Source organism: Eriocheir sinensis, chromosome 54 (genome assembly GCF_024679095.1).
Source record: "Eriocheir sinensis breed Jianghai 21 chromosome 54, ASM2467909v1, whole genome shotgun sequence".
Classification (NCBI taxonomy): Eukaryota; Metazoa; Arthropoda; class Malacostraca; order Decapoda; family Varunidae; genus Eriocheir; species Eriocheir sinensis.
Window position 1 is genome coordinate 4535530 of NC_066562.1, and position 18934 is coordinate 4554463.

At 48.0% G+C, this 18934-nt stretch overlaps 1 protein-coding gene across 2 annotated transcripts in view; it reads left to right on the forward strand.

The window, feature by feature from the left end:
- The first annotated feature begins 3489 nt into the window (after positions 1–3489).
- Positions 3490–18934, forward strand: part of LOC126983575 (zinc finger protein 107-like) — a 31306-nt gene continuing 15861 nt past the window's right edge. For both annotated transcript variants that reach the window (XR_007735988.1, XM_050836376.1), the window contains exon 1: positions 3490–3637. The gene's annotated coding sequence lies outside the window, so the exon portion shown is untranslated. The remainder of the gene's footprint in view (positions 3638–18934) is intronic.

Below are 18934 nucleotides of genomic sequence, written 5' to 3' on the forward strand. Positions count from 1 at the left end.
AGGTAATTTGGGTTTATCTTCTTTCACGTGTAGCCTCTGTTCACCTAGCAGTGAGTAGGTACGCGACGTCAGGCAAGGAGTTGTGACCTCGTTGTCGCGGTGTGTTGTGTGTGAGTGGTCTCACTCCTACCCAAAGATCGGTACTACGAGCTCTGTGCTCTTCCGTAGGGGAACGGCTGGCTGTCTCCAGAGAGACCCGCAGCAGACCAAGAGATGAATGACACACACATATGCAAGCAGAGCCATTTAAAGGAGTTACCGTTAACATCGTCTTCGTTTTCTTTACTCAATCAGGCAGTTTTAGGGAATAATAAACAATTTTTCCACCTATGGCCTTTCATTGAATTATTTTTCGTCTTTCCTCTTTCGTCTATAACCTATCCTGCCCTGTTCAAGAGTAGGCGGCACATACCGTACAGACTTCGAGAATATGCTTCCCGGGGACGATTTCGGACTGGTCAACGGGTCCAACAGTCGTATTACAAAAAGTTCGTCGCCCAAGCACACATATTTGACAAGGCTTTCGTAGGGGTTGTGGGCATTTCCAGGGGTAGGTTTATGACCCTGGTGGTAATTTAACCCTTCTTCTGTACCATGAACCCCAGAAAATACTCATTAAAACCCGCCTTACCTCCTTTTTGACCTTTGGAAGTTGGTGATGTGAGAGCCGATAGCGTCGAACAATAGCCTGGGCGTCGTCTGCTATATACAACACGTGCCCTGACTTGTGTAATGTGTGTATTAGCCGGCAACTTAGGATCCACACCACCCAGATCACAAGGATAAACAGAACACGGATTGGCAGCCAGCTCAATGCTCCACAACGGAACTTCTTTAGACCTGTTCCGCTTTTGAATCCTTGTTAGGTCTCTCTCCTTCTTTCTTCCTCTCTTCTATGTGGATAAGTTGTCTCATATTTTTCAGTCTCTTTCCCTCCCTTTCTTCTGCACCGCTTAGTTGCTTCTTGCTTTCCAGCTTTTACGCAGGAAGTTCTTCGTGTGTTTCACTATCATAAGTGTGTGTGTCATCAGTCAGTCCCAGTTCAGTTTTCAAGCCTCTGTCCTCCTCCTTAATTCCTGTCTTTCCACTCCTGTCTCCCAATTGCTCTAGTTACTAATTGTCCGTCTAGTCTAAACCCTGCCTCTGTCTATTGTATCTGTTTCATTCTATTATAAAGTGTTCCACGGTCTCCTTCTCTGCCCCATCGTACAGAGATGAGGCCTGAACGTAACCACCTGTAAATGGCTCCCCGTGTTTACACCCGCCGGCATCCCGCCCCGCCCCTCCCCGGCCTGAACGTAACACAAAGCACTACACTAAAAAGTCACACTCACCCCCTCGATGCCAGGAGTGAATAAAATGGAAGCAGACCCGTTGAAAGCTCCCGCCGGCCATGCCTGAGAGATGACAGTACTGGTGCCACCTTCGCCAGATTATTGTACTCAGAGCCTCGTATTTACCGGTTTCTGAGCCATGTTTATTGCCAAAAGCACCAATAATTAACCATTTTAATGATAACTATATATGAAGGCAGTTATTGGGGTCGAGGAGGCAGTTTTGGGGTTGGAAATTGGCAAACAGTGGAGGCTGAGTACGACAATTTGGCATCGTTGGTACTGAGGTCGCGTACACTCCACCAAGGCACTCCACCGTGCCGTGATACACCTCTGCTGACGGCTGTTTTCCTCTGCTCCACCTCCACCCACCTCGCTTCATGTTGACTGAGGGCCAGTTTTATAGTCCAATGCAGCAAATTTGTAAGCTCCCCAAGCAAAAACACGACATACTACGAAAATTCCTTGTCTAGTGTTTGGCGTTGATACGAAAGAGAGGAAATTTTAGGAAACCACACAGGAAATCTCTCTTAGTATCTGGTATTGAGTAGAAATATCGGGTTATTGTGGAGAATATAGTATGGATTAGGAGCTTACAATGACTGTGTTGGACTATCGAACTTGCCCTAATTGTTGTTGTTTTTGTTGTAAAAGCTAGTCCACAACAAAGGAGAATGGAGGAATAACTTGCCATCCCGACCCCCAGACAACAGGTACACTGTGTGATTTGCAGTAACATGTGTACAATATTCATGTCACTATGCGGCGGAGGAATAAGACTCGTAATATGATAACAGAAAACAGGAAAAGAAAGGGTGAATGAAACCAAGAAAGTTAATGTAGGTAACTTCAGATCGGTAAATGCATGGTTGACTGATATAGTGAAACACGCCTTCTAAACCCCTAGTGAATACAATGTACGTACAAATCGATATATCCGTAGGTACCATGGAACTAAACAGGTACAATATGGTAGGTGAGATACAAAAAAAAAAGTGCTATATAAAAATAAACAGTAGCTGTGATGAGTAGTTTTTCCCGAGAGCATATTTTTCTATTTCCTCTGTTTCCCAACACGTCCTCTGCGTGTATCGAAACACACAAGAAATTAATCAAGAGCAGGTATTCGCAGGCTGCCTGTGATTGAACCCGCGACCAGCGTGACGGGAGAGCCACTCCTTACCGAGTCGGCCAAAGATCGGTGCCCCTCTCGCCAAGTGGGTTATGGGAGTCTCCCTTATCAGGCCTAGTCCCCGCACTACACTGGCAGATTCATTTATGTGTGGAGACCTTAAACAGTGATCACTATCGGTTCACTATTCCACAACGTCCCTGTAGAGACATACCTCCGACTCTCCCATTGTTTATTACCCTCGGAGACCATGGGCCATCCTACCTGTTACTCCTTCGGGGAAACTATACAGAACCGCAGGATATGATGCCCACCGCTATGCCACCAGTGTCATGCCCCGAGAGCATATATATATATATATATATATATATATATATATATATATATATATATATATATATATAGTTTTCTCTTGAAAAACGCCGCCAAAGAGGAAAACCACGTACTGACCAAGCTGTTTGTACTTGATGGACGATTCGACGCGAACGAGATATAATGGCGCTAAACTCAAATGTAGGCAAGTTCAATTCAGATTGCACAAAATTCTTCTTCACTAATGCAGTCGTACGAAACTGGAAAAGATTACCACCATCAGCTAGTGGTGCAGTGTAACTCGATTGCAACGTTTAAGATCGAACTGATATATATCTCCTCCATCTCAATGTTCACTACTTATGAAAATTGAGAGAGAGAGAGAGAGAGAGAGAGAGAGAGAGAGAGAGAGAGAGAGAGAGAGGGCGGGAGAGAGAGAGAGAGAGAGAGAGAGAGGGAGGGAGAGAGAGAGAGAGAGAGAGAGAGAGAATTACAGAGATAACCAGTCCACACAGGCCCTAAGGCCCAAACTAGGTGGTCTGTCCTAAACCTGAGTAACACATATTTGTTATGCGGCCACCATGACGTTGAAACTGACCTAGCTAGTGATTCACTAGCTAGGTACTCCCATGTACGCAGGATTCTGTCTGTTCTGTAGGTTTTTGTTTCTCGTCACAGACGTTACAAAGGCGGCAAGTGACCTGTGACATCAAGATCAAGGTCAAGCGAAGGCCGATCCAAATCCCAGCAGGGCCGACAGGCGTGACGGGGCTCAGGAGGCACTGGCAGCGGTCCCACAGCCTGACCAGCGCCCTGACACGCCCCAGAAGAGTGTGAAGTGTGCCTCGCGCCGCCCAGGGTGAGTGTGAGGGTGGCGGAGCTGTGCGGGGGGAGGGGCGGCCCGGGCACGAGGGACACTCGCCCTTTGACCCCTGAAGGACGGGTGACTCTGTTTACTTTGTTGAATCTCGTCGACTACGGACACAGCTGAGGTGGACCTCCGCTGCTTCCCACTGGCTCCTCTCCTCTTGTGCCTTGGAGGCCATTTTCGTCGCCACTGGGATAACCTGGCGTTGGTGGCTGGTCAGGTTCTGTTGACAGCCACTTGTCCAGGTGGTACTTGAAGGTGTCGGGTGCTAGGTTCCTTATGCTGGGAGGCGCTGCATTGAACAGCCGTGCCCCAGTGTGGGTGAAGCTGTTGTGGTACACCAGGTACACCATCATGTACGTGTGGAAAATTCTCGAAAAGTTGGTACCAAATGCCAGCATCCAGGAGCACCACCACCCAAGGCGCGGCAGGCTGTGCTACATCAAGAGGTGTGTCCTCAAGAGTGAAAACGGACAATTTACGGTTTCACCCAACCAACGATTTTCTTCTTCTTCTTCTTCTTTTGACCTGTAACGCTTTGTATCGCTTCTTAGGTCCTCCTCCTCTCGTTCCTCCCTTCTTATTCACACAACTTTCTTTTCAGCGTTATGTAATTTTCTAATCTGAAATAAAGCCACTTATATTCACTTATACGGACATTTGTGCCCTTTTTTCCCAGCACTGCGCGAGGAACACTTTTGCCACCTTTACCATTCTTCTTTCCGTTTCCTTTTTGTCTCCATACAGCCCCAACACCGTGCAGATCGCCCCGTTTTCCTCCTCTAGTCTCCTAGCCCACTCCTCTCCGCCTATTACCATCACTACTCCTGCCACCAACTCCCCTCTCTGCCGCTCATAGTTGCTGCATTCCACTATTAGGTGTTCTACTGTTTCCATCTGCCCCGTCCTACAGCTACAGTCCTGGTTTCCCCCGTCCCTGTTCCTGACGTTTACCTCCAGGGTTCCTGTTCTTGCTTTAAACAATAGTTTGCTCCCCCAGTCTCCTACATGCCAGTGTACTCCCTCTGGTTTCTGTTTCCTGCTGTACCATTTTAGCGTTGACTTGCCACTCATTCCTTCCTGCCATTTGACTTGTCCGTTCCTTTCTACTGCCTTCTTCACATCCCTGATCTCCATTTCATTCCACTCTTCCCTCAGGTGTTCTCTCCTTTTCCACCTCTCTAACTCTTTCCCCCAGGTGGACTTGTTTCCACTTTCTTGCAGTATTTTCTTTGCCCATCTCTCCTCACTACTCTTTTCAATTTTCTTAAGGAAGCCTAACTTGCCCTTTACAATTCTTTCCTTGAACGTACTCCATCCCATATCTCCTCAGACGGCCTCTACCGCTGTGCTCCTAGGGGCTCCTAATCCCCACCGGCCTACTGTGTTCTGAACCTTTTCTAGCTGTGCGATGTCCCCTTCTCTGTAGTGCGTTATCTCTGATCCATAGAGGCAATATGGTACACCTACTCCTTTCCACAGACTTCGCCCTACATCATATTTGTTTACTACTCTATTGCCTCCATTTATTATCATCCCTGACATCCTCCTTGCCTTCCCTTCATTCACTTTCCTCTGTTTCTCCCCTCCTATGCCTTCCTTGCTAACGTCCATTCCTAAGTACATATATATTTATCAACTACCTCCAGCACGTTGTTTCCTAGTACCCATTGGTTACTGCCTCCACTACCAAACTCCATAACCTTACATTTTCTTTCACTAAATTTCAGGTCCCACTCCCTCCCATATGCCTGAGCTATGTGCAGGATCTCCTCCATCTCCTCTTTCCTCTCCGTCATCAACACTACATCATCAGCGTAAGCCAGGCACCCTAACTTCTCTCCTCCTATCTCTACTCCTTTCCCGGCTTTCCTAATTCTCACTATCAGCTCCTCGAGGTACATGTTGAAAAGCGTCGGGGACATCACACAGCCTTGTCTGACTCCTACATTATTTTCTAACCACCCAGTAGTGACGTCTCCTAACGTGAACTGCACCTCATTTCCCTCATATAGGCTCTGTATTATATTTACTATCTTGTCATCTACACCTACATGTCCTAGCAGTCTAATGAGCTTTTCTCTGTTCACTGTGTCGTACGCCTTTTCAAGATCTATGAATACTAGGTATAACTCCTTCTTCTTCAACTTGTTCCTTTCAATAATCTCTTTTAAGGTAAATATATTTTCCAGCCCTCCTCTGCCTTTCCTAAATCCACTCTGTTCCTCTCCAAGCACCTTTTGCATCTCTATCCAGTTCTTAAGCTTTTCGTTTATTACTATTCCAAACACCTTTGCCATGGTGTTCATGATAGCTATTGGCCTATAATTTCCTATCTCTGCTTTATCCTTTCCCCCTCCTTTGTGTATCAGAGTTACCCTGCTCTTTTTCCAGTCCTGTGGTACCTCCCCTTCCTCCAGAACCTCCTTGCAGATATTAAAAATAACCTTCTTGACTGCATCTCCTCCATACTTAAGGAATTCTCCGATAATGTCATCTGTTCCTGCCGCCTTCCCATTCTTCAACATTTTCAGTGCTCGCTCTACCTCCCCTATTTCTATTCCTACCTCCTCCATTTCCTTTCTGTCACTGTAGATTACCATGTTCTCTATTCCTCTATCCCCTGTATCTATCTTGATTACCTTACTCCAGTACTTTTCTATTACTAACCTTATTTCTTCCTCTGTTCCAGTCTCCCTGCCCTCTGTTTTCAGTATCACCCTCTGATCTACCTCTTTCCCTCCTAGGTTCCTCTTCAGTCTTTTCCACCCTTCTTTTTCTCTCTCCTCGGGGTAGATTGTTTAGTTTCTCTGCCTGCAGTCTCTCCCAATCAGCAATCTTCTTATTAATTAAGATCTGTGTCGCCTTCTGCACCTTCCTATAACTGCTATACGCCGCCTCCCATTCCTGTCTGTGCTGCTCCCCTTCTTTCTCTGTCAATTTCCGCAACTTTCTTTGCCTTCTGTTTTCTCTTTTTCTATCTCCTATTGCTTTTTCTACTTCTTCATCCCACCAGCCTTTCAGTCTCCTTTTTCCTACCTTGTACTTCTTTATACCTATTGATATCTTTGCCTCCTCTGCTATTACCTCTTTTACCTGTTTTTCCCACTGATCACTTGTCCTGTTGCCTTTCTCTATTTCCCTACATAGCTTTCCATCTAGGTTATCCTTATATTTCTCCCAGTCGGGATTCAGCGTGTCCCATTTTGTCTTCCACTCTGTCTTCATCTCCTGTTCCTGTACCTTCCTCCCTCCCTTTCCACATGTCACACCTATCATTATATGGTCTGATATATCTACCTCCTCTTCCTTCCATATCCTACATTTGCTTTTCTCCACTGCCTCACTTGCCATGATATAATCTATAGCTGATGCTGCCCCTCTGTCCCTCCAAGTTATTGGGTCCTCAAGCTCCCAGTTCTTAATTTTCAAATTAGCTGACTCCGCAAATTCTAGCAACATGTGCCCATTTCTGTTGACTGGTGCATTATTTAGGCCTATGTGTCCAACTGGCGTGGTTCATGTTTTTCTGGTGATAGATGTTGTGAATTTCACGATTTTGTACCTCATTTCTCGCAAATATCTACATTTTGAGTTATGCCTATCCCCTGCCCTTAACGATCTTGGGGACCTGTGGGAACAAAGGGTTTGACCCCTGAAGGACGGGTGACCCCCTGGCGGGAATATTGTTGTTCCTTGGAGGGCCCAGTGTCCTGCCCTTTGACACCTGAAGGATGGGTGACCCCCAGGCAGGAATATTGGTGTTCCATGGAGGGCCCAGTGTCCTGCCCTTTGACCCCTGAAGGATGGGTGACCCCCAGGCGGGAATATTGTTGTTCTGTGGAGGGCCCAGTGTCCTGCCCTTTGACCCCTGAAGGATGGGTGACCCCCAGGCGGGAATATTGTTGTTCTGTGGAGGGCCCAGTGTCCTGCCCTTTGACCCCTGAAGGATGGGTGACCCCCAGGCGGGAATATTGTTGTTCTGTGGAGGGCCCAGTGTCCTGCCCTTTGACCCCTGAAGGATGGGTGACCCCCAGGCGGGAATATTGTTGTTCTGTGGAGGGCCCAGTGTCCCATCCTTTGACCCCTGAAGGATGGGTGACCCCCAGGCGGGAATATTGTTGTTCTGTGGAGGGCCCAGTGTCCCATCCTTTGACCCCTGAAGGATGGGTGACCCCCAGGCGGGAATATTGTTGTTCTGTGGAGGGCCCAGTGTCCCATCCTTTGACCCCTGAAGGATGGGTGACCCCCAGGCGGGAATATTGTTGTTCTGTGGAGGGCCCAGTGTCCCATCCTTTGACCCCTGAAGGATGGGTGACCCCCAGGCGAGAATATTGGTGTTCCGTGGAGGGCCCAGTGTTCCGTGAGGGGATGCCTCCGTCTTCTTACATTCCCCTTGTTGCCTCGCGACCCTCGTATTTCTACATCTGAAATACACCAATGGACGACCCGAGGCCAAGTACACGCAGACAAAGGCCAAAGTTTGAGTCACGGCTAAATGTGGCAGAGTGTGTTTGTTTGCTTCAGAATACAAGGAAATTTGCACATAAAACCAAGTCCTTTACCTCACATGCACACATAGGCCTTAATTGCTTATATAAAATTATTATTATTAGTTTTTCACCATTTTCATTTGTAATATTATAAGTATCACAAGGGCTTTTAGGAAAAGTGTGCTGGAAAACAGATGTTTTTTGTGTTCTCTGGGGCCACCTCTTGGATTTCTTTGCATCACTTAGTTGCTAAGTCTTAGTAGTTAAGGTATTATTCCAGAATGTCACCCGTCCCTATGCCAAGAACAGCTTGGTGATATGTGAAGCATTTTGTGTCCATACAACGCACTACTGTGTTGCATTTCCGTCACAAATAGAAGGGGGTGAAGCCCCCCCATTAGGACCCGGCCACACAGTGAGCGAGAGTGAGAGCGAGAGCGGCAAGGCGAGTTTCTGTGGCCACACAAAAAGCGAGGCGAAGTGAGGGTTGCCATGGTAACGCGACCCAGTCTTCAAACTGACAACAGATGATATTCTGGACATCATGGCATACGTGCTGAAATCGCTTTTACAAGAGAATAGTGTGATGAAGTGCCAAGTGTTCTCATGGCTCAAGAAAGTGTGAGACATGTCAGTGCTTCATACTAAACCTATATGCATATTTTATATGATGAACGAAGAGGGTGTTAAGTCAGTAATTGATGTAACAAAAAACTGATAACGTGCAGACGATACATGGGGCTTAATTAAAAGCTATTCGAGTATTGGCAAACATGTGAGAGAATCAGATCATGTTCCTGCCCTGAAGGAGCAGTATGTACCCTGGCAACAGTGCACACATCATCCCTCGCCCCAGCCCTCGACAGCGCTCACGAGGGATGAAGTGAAATGTTTTTTATAAATAGTTCCGTGTTTTACTTATTCGGCATTTTAAGAAAAATCTGTTCACACCATTGTGTTCAGGAGGCTTTTCTCTGTAATATGGAATTGTTAATTTTAGTACTCATATCATAGCCGCTGCAAATGGTAGTTATATGTAAAATGTGTTATAAACATTACCGATTGATTCTTTAACTTCAACTTGTCACTATTTATTTAGTTTTTGTTGTATTAAGTTTTCACAAACATATTCAAGTTCTGCAATCACTGCTGCGTTTAATGGTGTTAACCAAAATGCTCAATCTGATGTATGAGGTGAGTTACGGCAAATAATAGAGAAGCATGTCTGTGATGTCACTCCTTCTGATCGAGGGATCTTGCGCGAGAAAAGTTAATCGTCAACTCTTCTCGTTTTCTCGCTTACCAGCTCACTTTCTCACCATTACCTGCGCGCTGCCTGTGTGGCCATCTGCTTTGCTTATAATTTATTAAAGTTTCTCGCTCCCTTTGTGGCCGTGGCCTTAGGTAGGTTATGTTAAGTTAGGTTTGATTAGTTTAACCCATAAACTGTGCAATTGAGATTCGGGAATAGCTCCTGGGTGCGCAATAAATGGCAAAAAATTAACCTGCTGTAAAACAATTTTTAGTATTACAACACCCAAGAGAGACATGTTGAGCACCAAATAGTGCAAAAAAAAAAAAATAATAATTCACTTAATGTGGCAGTGATGGTGGGATAAAGGTTGCGGATATGAGGCGACCTTGGGATCGCTGGTAGTGACGAGGTAAATAGGACGGTGGCAGAGGGAAGATGACACACGGCACAGTCACGTCTGAACATTCTCTTGCCACTAATTATTCATTCCAGTTACAACAAACAAAATATATCACAGGAAACATCAATTTGTCAATTTCGATAATCAACCTCTTGCGCATCATTATCAAGAGGCCAGTCATTAGTCACACCAGCAATATTCTTGTCAAAGTTATGAATGTCTGGCAAAAAATCTGATTCAACAGACCAGACGAATGGAGTACGCGTTGTCTCGCGTCTCTGAGGCTCCTGTTCTCCCTCTGCCTCCCCCTCCTCTCCCACACCAGCTGACACCCCTCCCTCACTCAGTTCATTAGCTGAGTCTTCTCTCATAACCCCACTGTCGTTTTCCTCATCTTTCTGCCACTCTGAACCATCGGACAGTGATGATGGTGTCAATGAGTGACTAGGCTAGCTAGTAACTTTACGCACTGTTGGAGAAGCACGCGTGTCTGTGACCTTGAGCGCCAGAAGCATGCTCACGCTTGCCAAGCTTCCTCAGACCAGCGAATCTGATGCTTGAATGCAATCTGAATCACTGTCTCTTTCAAATTTGTCTACTACGATCTTTCTCTTTACCAATACTTTCTTTTTACCCCCTCCCGTGCCTCCCCATCGGTCACGACCGCAGGAGCTATATGAGACTGGTTGGCATCAGTAGATGACATACTTCTACTCTCCATGGCTCCTAAAGAGCAACTAATATGACGATGGTGACTACATGGTGCGGAAGAGGGATGATGTTGCCACACTAGGTTCATTGGAATATACTGTTGTGCTGGAAGCTTCCCCCGGCGACCACAGGCCTCTAGAAGGCTCCCGGAGAAACGAGCAAGGGGGCGGGGAGCAAGGCGAGCCGTCCGCTCCCCGCGGGGCGCGGCCAGGCGCCAGGCGGGAAGTGTTGCCAACTCGCATATATTTTTGCTACATGTTCTTGTGTGATCTAAAATATACTGTAACATTCTAGACTGTACTGTTCTGGATATATTAGGAGAAGAGGGCGAGAGAGTTCCAGTCTTAGTAAGCTAGTGGTAAGTGAAGAGTCAGAGTGAAGTGTACTACTAAGGAAGAATATTAAACTACAGAAGCTGTGCAAAGTGTTTACATATCTCCCTCCCACGGAGTCTCCTGACGGCGACACGGAACCCAAGTAACACGTCCGGCATAACACTGGTGTCAGGAGTGTAGGCATTTGTTTTTCGCCATGGAGACTCGTTCCCAAGCTGCCCAGAGGGACGACATGTTGACTGAACTTTTGGAAGCCTTGAGACTACAGGGGGAGAAACAAGAAAGAGCACAGCAACAACAAGAAAGAGCACAGCAACAACAAGAAAGAGCACTCCAGGAACTCAAAGAACAACAAGAAAAAGCACACCAAGAACTCAAAGAACAACAAGAAAGAACACTCCAAGAACTCAAAGAACAACAAGAAAGAGCACAGCAACAACAAGAAGGAACACTTCAAGAACTCAAAGAACAACAAGAAAGAGCACAGCAACAACAAGAAGGAACACTCCAAGAATTCAAAGAACAGCTAGAAGATCGCTTCACAGGATTACAGCTACAGCTAAAAGCAGTACAAGATGGAAGTGAATCAGTGCGAAGAGAAATGACTGATGTGACCACGAACTTGGGACAACGCCTGACAGAAGTGGAGAAAGAACACACAAATCTTCAACAAGAGATGGAGGTGGTAATGGAGACGACACACAAAGAAATATTAGAAGTGCAGGAAAAGGTGAACCGTACAGAACAGGCAGTTTGTGATGTAAGTGACAGAGTGAAGGCCCTCGAAGACTGCTTGGCTGGAAACAGACAGCCAATGCCTGCAGGGGCTAGTTGTACCCAAGATGCTTCTTCTACGCAAGTCCGGGGTAGTTTGAGCCCTGCTTCGCCTGAGTTTATCCCTCAAGAAGTTTCGCCAGCCCCATGAGTCTGCTGGGTTCGCCTGTTAGAAAGAAGCCTCAGGAGTTTGATGGCAAGGTCTCCTGGTAGGCGTACAGCGCTCAGTTTGATCTGTTGGCAGCCCGGAACGGATGGGATGACCAAGAGTGCGCGGTACAGCTGGCCACTAGCCTGAAAGGGGCGGCGATGGAGGTCCTTGCTCAGCTCGATAATGCAACAAAGGGCAGCTACAGCGGGCTGGCACAGGCGCTGGAGCAACGATATGGGACCAAGCACCAGAACGAGCTCTTCAGGGTTAGGTTCAGAACCCGCAACAGGAGGCGCGGCGAGTCTCTTCAGGAACTCGCTCAGGACCTTGAGAGCATGGCGCACAAGGCATACCCAGGTGCCACCCCTGACCTGCTGACGGTTTTGCTGCGTGATCAATTCATCGATGCCCTCAGCTGAAGATACAAGTGAATCAAGCTAAGCCAACATCAATGCAGGAAGCTCTGGCACGTGCCATGGAGTTTGAGTCCTTTGTTAGGTCTAGCTTGTCAAGCTTCAGGGACGACTCGACTTCTGGCTTCAGGGCACGAAAGGGCGCTGTCAGCGACACAAACAGGTTCCAAGGAACGTGCTGGTACTGCGAGAAGGTTGGGCACAAGGAGAACGAATGCTATAAGAGGAAGAAGGAATACGAAGGTGGCGCTAGGAAGAAGCCCAGGGAAGGACCCAAGTGCTGGAGCTGTGGAGAAAAGGGGCACTGGAAGAATGAGTGTAGGAAAACTGTGCCCCCAACGAAGGACCACCACTCGGGAAACTAAGAAAGACTGGTTCACGGGGGCAACGACCAGTCTGTCCTGTACATGCCCCGAAGATATCAATGTGCAGGAGAACCACCATGACGAGCTGCCAAGTGGAGGGCAAGGTTGACGGAGTGTTGTGGCCTGTGGTCGTCGACACAGGCTCGGAACGCACATTTGTGCGGCCTGACGTGGTGAGTCATCGTCGGCTTCCTAAGACGCCGCATCGACTCTGCGGAGTCACTGGACACTATGCAGAGCTCAGAGGCCCAGTGGACGTGAAGTTTGAGCTCGGAGGAAAGGAAGAGTCCTTCTCTGTGTACGTGGCTGACGTGGACGACCCCTGCATCCTAGGTATGGATTATCTTGTCTCCCACAGGTGCGAGCTGGACTTCCGCGCTAAGCAACTGACTGTAGGAGGAAGGAGGGTGCCACTGACGACTGTGCACAAGGAGGGCCTGCCAGTGACAGTCAAGCGCACCACCATTATTCCTCCGAGGTCAGAGATGCTGTTACCCTGTCAAATTATGGGTGCCCACCCGGCTATTCTGTGTGTTGTAGTGAGTTGAATTCGATGCCCGGTCGAAAACGAGGTGATTGTAGGCAGTACTTTGGCAGACCCTACTGCAGCGGAAGTGCCTGTTGTCGTGGCCAATGTCTCCTTCAGCCCAAAGAAAATAAAACAAGGGACCATGGTGGGGTTGTGCCAAGAGATCGACCAGAAACCAAGAACCTGTGTCTGCAGGAGAACCCTGACGAAGCCCCAGGAGGAGCTGCCCGACTACCTGCGCGACCTGTTTGACAGGAGCTCCAAGTGTCTAGAGGAGCCCCAAGTGGAACAGCTCAGGGAGCTTCGTGAGGAATGCAGATGTGTTTTCCACAGGAGACCTGGACTTGGGGTGTACGGACCTGGTAGAGCACCACATCGACACAGGTAGCCACCGCCCAGTGAAGCAAGCTCCTCGAAGGATGGCACCAGCCCGTCGCAAGGAGATGGATGAGGTGATGGATGATCTCCGGCAACAGGGGTTAATCGAGCGGTCCAGCAGCCCGTGGGCGTCTGCTGTAGTGCTCGTCCGGACAAAGGATGGTTCCCTCAGGTGCTGCGTGGACTACCGAGCCCTCAACGATCTCACCATCAAGGATTCATACCCACTCCCACGGATCGACGACACGCCGACGCTTTGGTGGGCTCCAAGTGGTTTTCAACACTGGATATGAAGTCTGGGTATCACCAAGTCAAAATGGCGGAGCAGGACAAAGAGAAAACAGCCTTCTCCTACGGTCAAGGCCTGTGGCAGTTTAAGGTCATGCCCTTTGGCCTGTGCAACGCGCCGGCCACGTTCGAGCGGCTGATGGAGAGGGTGCTGGAGGGACTTCACTGGAAGACGGCACTCATCTACCTCGACGACGTGATTGTCTTTGGCCAGACCTTCGAGCAGGAGATGGAAAGACTATCAGAGGTTTTCGCCCGGTTTAGAGCTGCACACCTTAAGCTCAGCCCGAAGAAATGCTGCCTATTCCAAAGGGAGGTCCAATACTTGGGACACATCGTGAGCGAGGCTGGAGTACGCACTGATCCTGAGAAGGTGGCTGCGGTAAGGGACTGGCCGACACCCACCAACGTGAAGGAGCTGCGGAGCTTCCTCGGGTTGTGCTCATACTACCGCAGGTTTGTGAAAGGCTTCGCTACGATTGCTGCACCTCCTGACGAAGAAGGGGCGCAAGTTTGAGTGGACAGCGGAAACTCAGGTTGCCTTTGAGAAGCTCAAGGAGGCCCTCATCAGCTCGCCCGTACTCACCTACCCAGATCCCTCTAAGCCTTTTATACTGGATTGTGATGCCAGTGATGAGGGGATTGGTGGAGTGCTGTCCCAGGCATGTGCCGACATGGAACGGGTTGTGGCCTACTTCAGCAAGAAGCTCACCCCAGCCGAGAAAAACTATTGCGTGACCCGGAAAGAACTCCTGGCAGTAGTCAAGAGCCTTGACTTTTTCCATGCTTACCTGTACGGTGCAACTTTCACCATCCGCACGGATCACGCTGCATTGCGGTGGTTGAAGTCACTGAAAAACCCTGAGGGCCAGCTTGCTCGCTGGATAGGTAAACTAGAGCAGCATCACTACACTATTGTGCACCGATCTGGGCTAACACACGGTAACGCGGACAGCTTGAGCCGGCGCCCCTGCCTACCTGAGTGTCAACATTGCCTCCAGAGGGAAAGCGTCCAGAATATGTGCCGCCGCACTACAGTGGAACAGACAGCGGAGGTGCCATGGGAGGGCTTGGGAAAACTGCAGCGGGAGGACCGAGATCTGAGACCAATTATGGAGTGGCTGAGTCAGTCGTCAACGCGACCTGGGTGGGAAGTAATTTCGAGAAAGCCCTACCACCAAGAATTACTGGACTCAGTGGAACACTCTTCGGATAGACGACGGGTGTTGCAGCGACGCTGGGTCTCTCATGATGGTCTTGACCACTACTGGTCCACGGTGCTACCTATGAAGTCCCGGAAGGCGTCCTGAAAGAAATGCACGACAGCATCACCAGCGGACACCTTGGGGTAAAGAAGACACTGAGTCGCCTGCGCCAAAGGTTCTACTGGGTTGGCATGAGGAAGGACGTGGAAGAATGGTGTCACGCTGTGAGGTGTGCTGTGCAAAGAAGGGCCCCAAGAAGCGCCACCGTGCCCCATTGCAACTATACCAGGTTGGAGCCCCCATGGAACGGGTGGCAGTGGATATAGCAGGACCCTTGCCTCTGACGACGAACGGAATTAGGTACAACTGCGACACAATGGATTACTTCACCAAGTGCCCGGAAGCCTAAGCCATCCCTGACCAGGAAGCCACTACCATCGCCAAGGTTTTGGTGGAGGAGTTATTCTGTAGATTCGGTGTGCCTCACGAGCTCCATTCCGACCAGGGAAGGAATTTTGAGTCAACAGTCCTTGCTGAGTGCTGCAAGCTCCTGGGTATCAAGAAGACCCGGACCACCCCTCTGCACCCACAGTCAGATGGAATGGTGGAGAGGTTTAATTGGACGTTGGGCCAGGAGTTGGCCAAGCAGTGCAACAATGATCAGTCTTCATGGGATCAGAAGCTGCCTGCGCTTCGCATGGCCTACAGGTCTGCCGCCCACGAGACTACGGGGTATTCACCGGCAAAGCTGATGTTTGGACGTGAGCTGCGATTGCCGGTGGACCTACTGACAGGAAGGCCTCCTGGGGAAAGCCTTCCAAGGGACGCCTCCAGTTTTGCCCGTCAACTCGAGGAACGACTGGAAGAGGTGCACCAACAAGTCCGAGGTGCCTTGAAGTTCTCCGGGAGGCCATGAAGCGCGGTTACAATATGAGGGCAAGCCACGTTGACTTCAAGGAAGGAGACCAAGTCTGGCTTTACAACCCGCAGAGGAAGAAAGGACAGTCTCCGAAGTTACAGAGCCCCTGGGAAGGCCCTTATACTGTGCTAGAACGCCTCTCCGACGTGACTTACCGAATACGGAGAACGGAAAAGACCAAGCCGAAAGTTGTCCACGTCAACCGCCTATGGAGGTACCACGGTCCGGGAAACTACACCTGGAACAACTACAGACACCCAGCAGCCGACGAAAATGCAAGGGACGTCCAGGACCGAGAGGAGGTCGACGACATAAGCCTTCTGGACCTTTCAGCCGAGGGAGATAACCTCCCGGCTTCGCAGATGCTCCAGGGACACCCCAAGAAGCGGACGACGACGAGGCGCACCAAGAGACAGACGTGCAGGAGGCACCGAGCAGAAGACAGAGACAACGCAGGCGTCCACAGCGATACGACGATTATTATGTTTTTGATTAATTCTCTTACGTTTGTATATAGTTAAGTGTGTGATCGGGACGATCACAATTAAGAGGGGGGGATAGTGTTGTGCTGGAAGCTTCCCCCGGCGACCACAGGCCTCTAGAAGGCTCCCGGAGCAACGAGCAAGGGCGGGAGCAAGGCGAGCCGTCTGCCATGGGCGCTGCCAGGCGCCAGGCGGAAGTGTTGCCAACTCGCATATATTTTTGCTACATGTTCTTGTGTGATCTAAAATATACTGTAACATTCTAGACTGTACTGTTCTGGATATATTAGGAGAAGAGGGCGAGAGAGTTCCAGTCTTAGTAAGCTAGTGGTAAGTGAAGAGTCAGAGTGAAGTGTACTACTAAGGAAGAATATTAAACTACAGAAGCTGTGCAAAGTGTTTACATATCTCCCTCCCACGGAGTCTCCTGACGGCGACACGGAACCCAAGTAACACGTCCGGCATAACAATACTTTGGCATCGCGGGAAATATAAATATTCACCTTGAAACATGTGTCATCTTAAGATGTCTGGCGCAGTCTAACTCATAGCATCTTGAGATGTCTGGCGCAGTTTACGGGTTAAATTTATTCGGCATGCAGTGTAGGGCGGTGGAAATACGCAGTGCAGAACGAGACCAGTGGGACGTGGCAGCAGCGGTCCACTATGCGGGTCAGTGTTGCAAAAAGTAACTCCTCACAGAAATAAGTCGCTGTGTTGTCCACCACTCACGCGCGCTTGGGGAGTACGCAGCAGGAAAAACATTAATTTTCCTGGTTTTGTTCTAGTTTGTCCACTTGTGATCTCTGTGAGCAGTGATTGAAATATAGAAACAGTAAACAAGTTGAACTTCTCTCTGCGAGCTAATTTGTGGCTGCGACGATTGGTGCATGTATAACAGGCATTGAAAATTCAATCATTTTATTAGTGATTTAATGATTTCCAATAGAAACAGTCAGCAGATTATTTCATAATGCACCAAAAACTACCAGAAAAAGTTTTGTCCAACAGTGTCCACAGGTGACGGTCTGGAAATTTACCGGGTTTGAAGGAACCCACCAACCCGCTCGTCCTTTATTGGTTAAACTGAAACTAACTTAACCTGGTAAACTTTACAAGTGCGCCTGTCTTGCACTTGTGGACGAATCTATTAACCTAAGGTAACAGAGGGGGCTTTGCCCCCCCCTCCCCCTCGACCCCCTACCTGCTACATGGGAACTAGTCGTAAAGTTTTTATCCTGTTTACATGATTTCACTAACACCGTATACAACATTGTATTGCTTGCATTTGGAAGCCTTTTTTTTTTGTTATATATATATATATATATATATATATATATATATATAAAATTCAGGAAAAAATAATTTATATTTTTTTTCCCAAAAAAAATCCTACAAAGAAATTCATAATTAATTTTTGAAGGTATATAGAGCAAAAATTCGGCTTCTAAATTTACATATTTTTACACTCGTTCTTTTGGTGAAAAATCTTTTTTGATACATTCAGAACTTTTGAAGTAGTTTGCATTTTGTGCGAGCAACTTTAGAATGGAGAAAAAGCCGCTTTTCTAAATTGTGATCTAGCCTGTATCACTTTGTATGAACGGTGCTGGAGGTCTCTGAGAGTTTTCTGCATAAAGGCATCCGGTCCCCTTCTTTTACAAGGATATCCGTTATTGATGGGGTATCAGGAGGCGCCACCTCCCCCTCAACACCAGGCTTGGATGCTGTAGTGGCTGTAGAGGTTCCTCATGTCTCTAGCTGCCTCCTCCTGGCAGCTATAGCACATTCTCTCCTCCTCTGGGCCTTCCTAGAAAGTTGTGGCATGTTTTCAAGCACGAAAACTGCAAGATTTCTGCAGGGAAATGCTGTATACCCACGCGTGACAAAGGCGGGTTGATAGCTGAGATGTGTGAGGAAGCAGAGAGCACCCCACGGCTCTGACTCACGATCCAGAATTGCCAGCTAAGAATGAGCAAGTGGTGTAGAAAAAAAAAAAAAAAAAATCAGGGAAAAAACAATTTTTGGTGATTTTTCTGCTAAGAATTCGACAAGTACACGCATGAGAGTTCAGCACTCCGAGACGCGCTTGAGCGGTAAATACGGGTAATAAAACATTTTTTCTGACCCAATTTATCTACGTGCACATATGATAGTATACCATTAAAAAGGCCGTGCTTTCTATAATTCTATAATTTTTTCACAGAAAATGAATTTTGGAGGTAAACCCTTGAAACGGACTCCTTAAGTGCTTTCTCAAAGGTTACCGGTGTCATTAAAATAAACTCTGCATCATCATAGTCACTTAGCCATGTTTTGATTCACACCAAAATATCAAGATCTTTTCTTTCTATAATATCACAAATATCAAGCATCTTCATTCTTTTATCCCTTCTGCTGGTAAACTCTGGAACAGCCTTCCTTCATCAGTATACCCTCCTGCCTATGACTTGACCTCCTTCAAGAAAGGAGTGTCAAGAGACCTCTTCTCCCAAAATTGACCTCCTTTGGCCTCTTGTTCTGTTTTTCTTTTGTTGCAGCAGCACTTGGCAGGCATTTTTGTTGCTACTTTGTTTTAATGCCCTTGAGC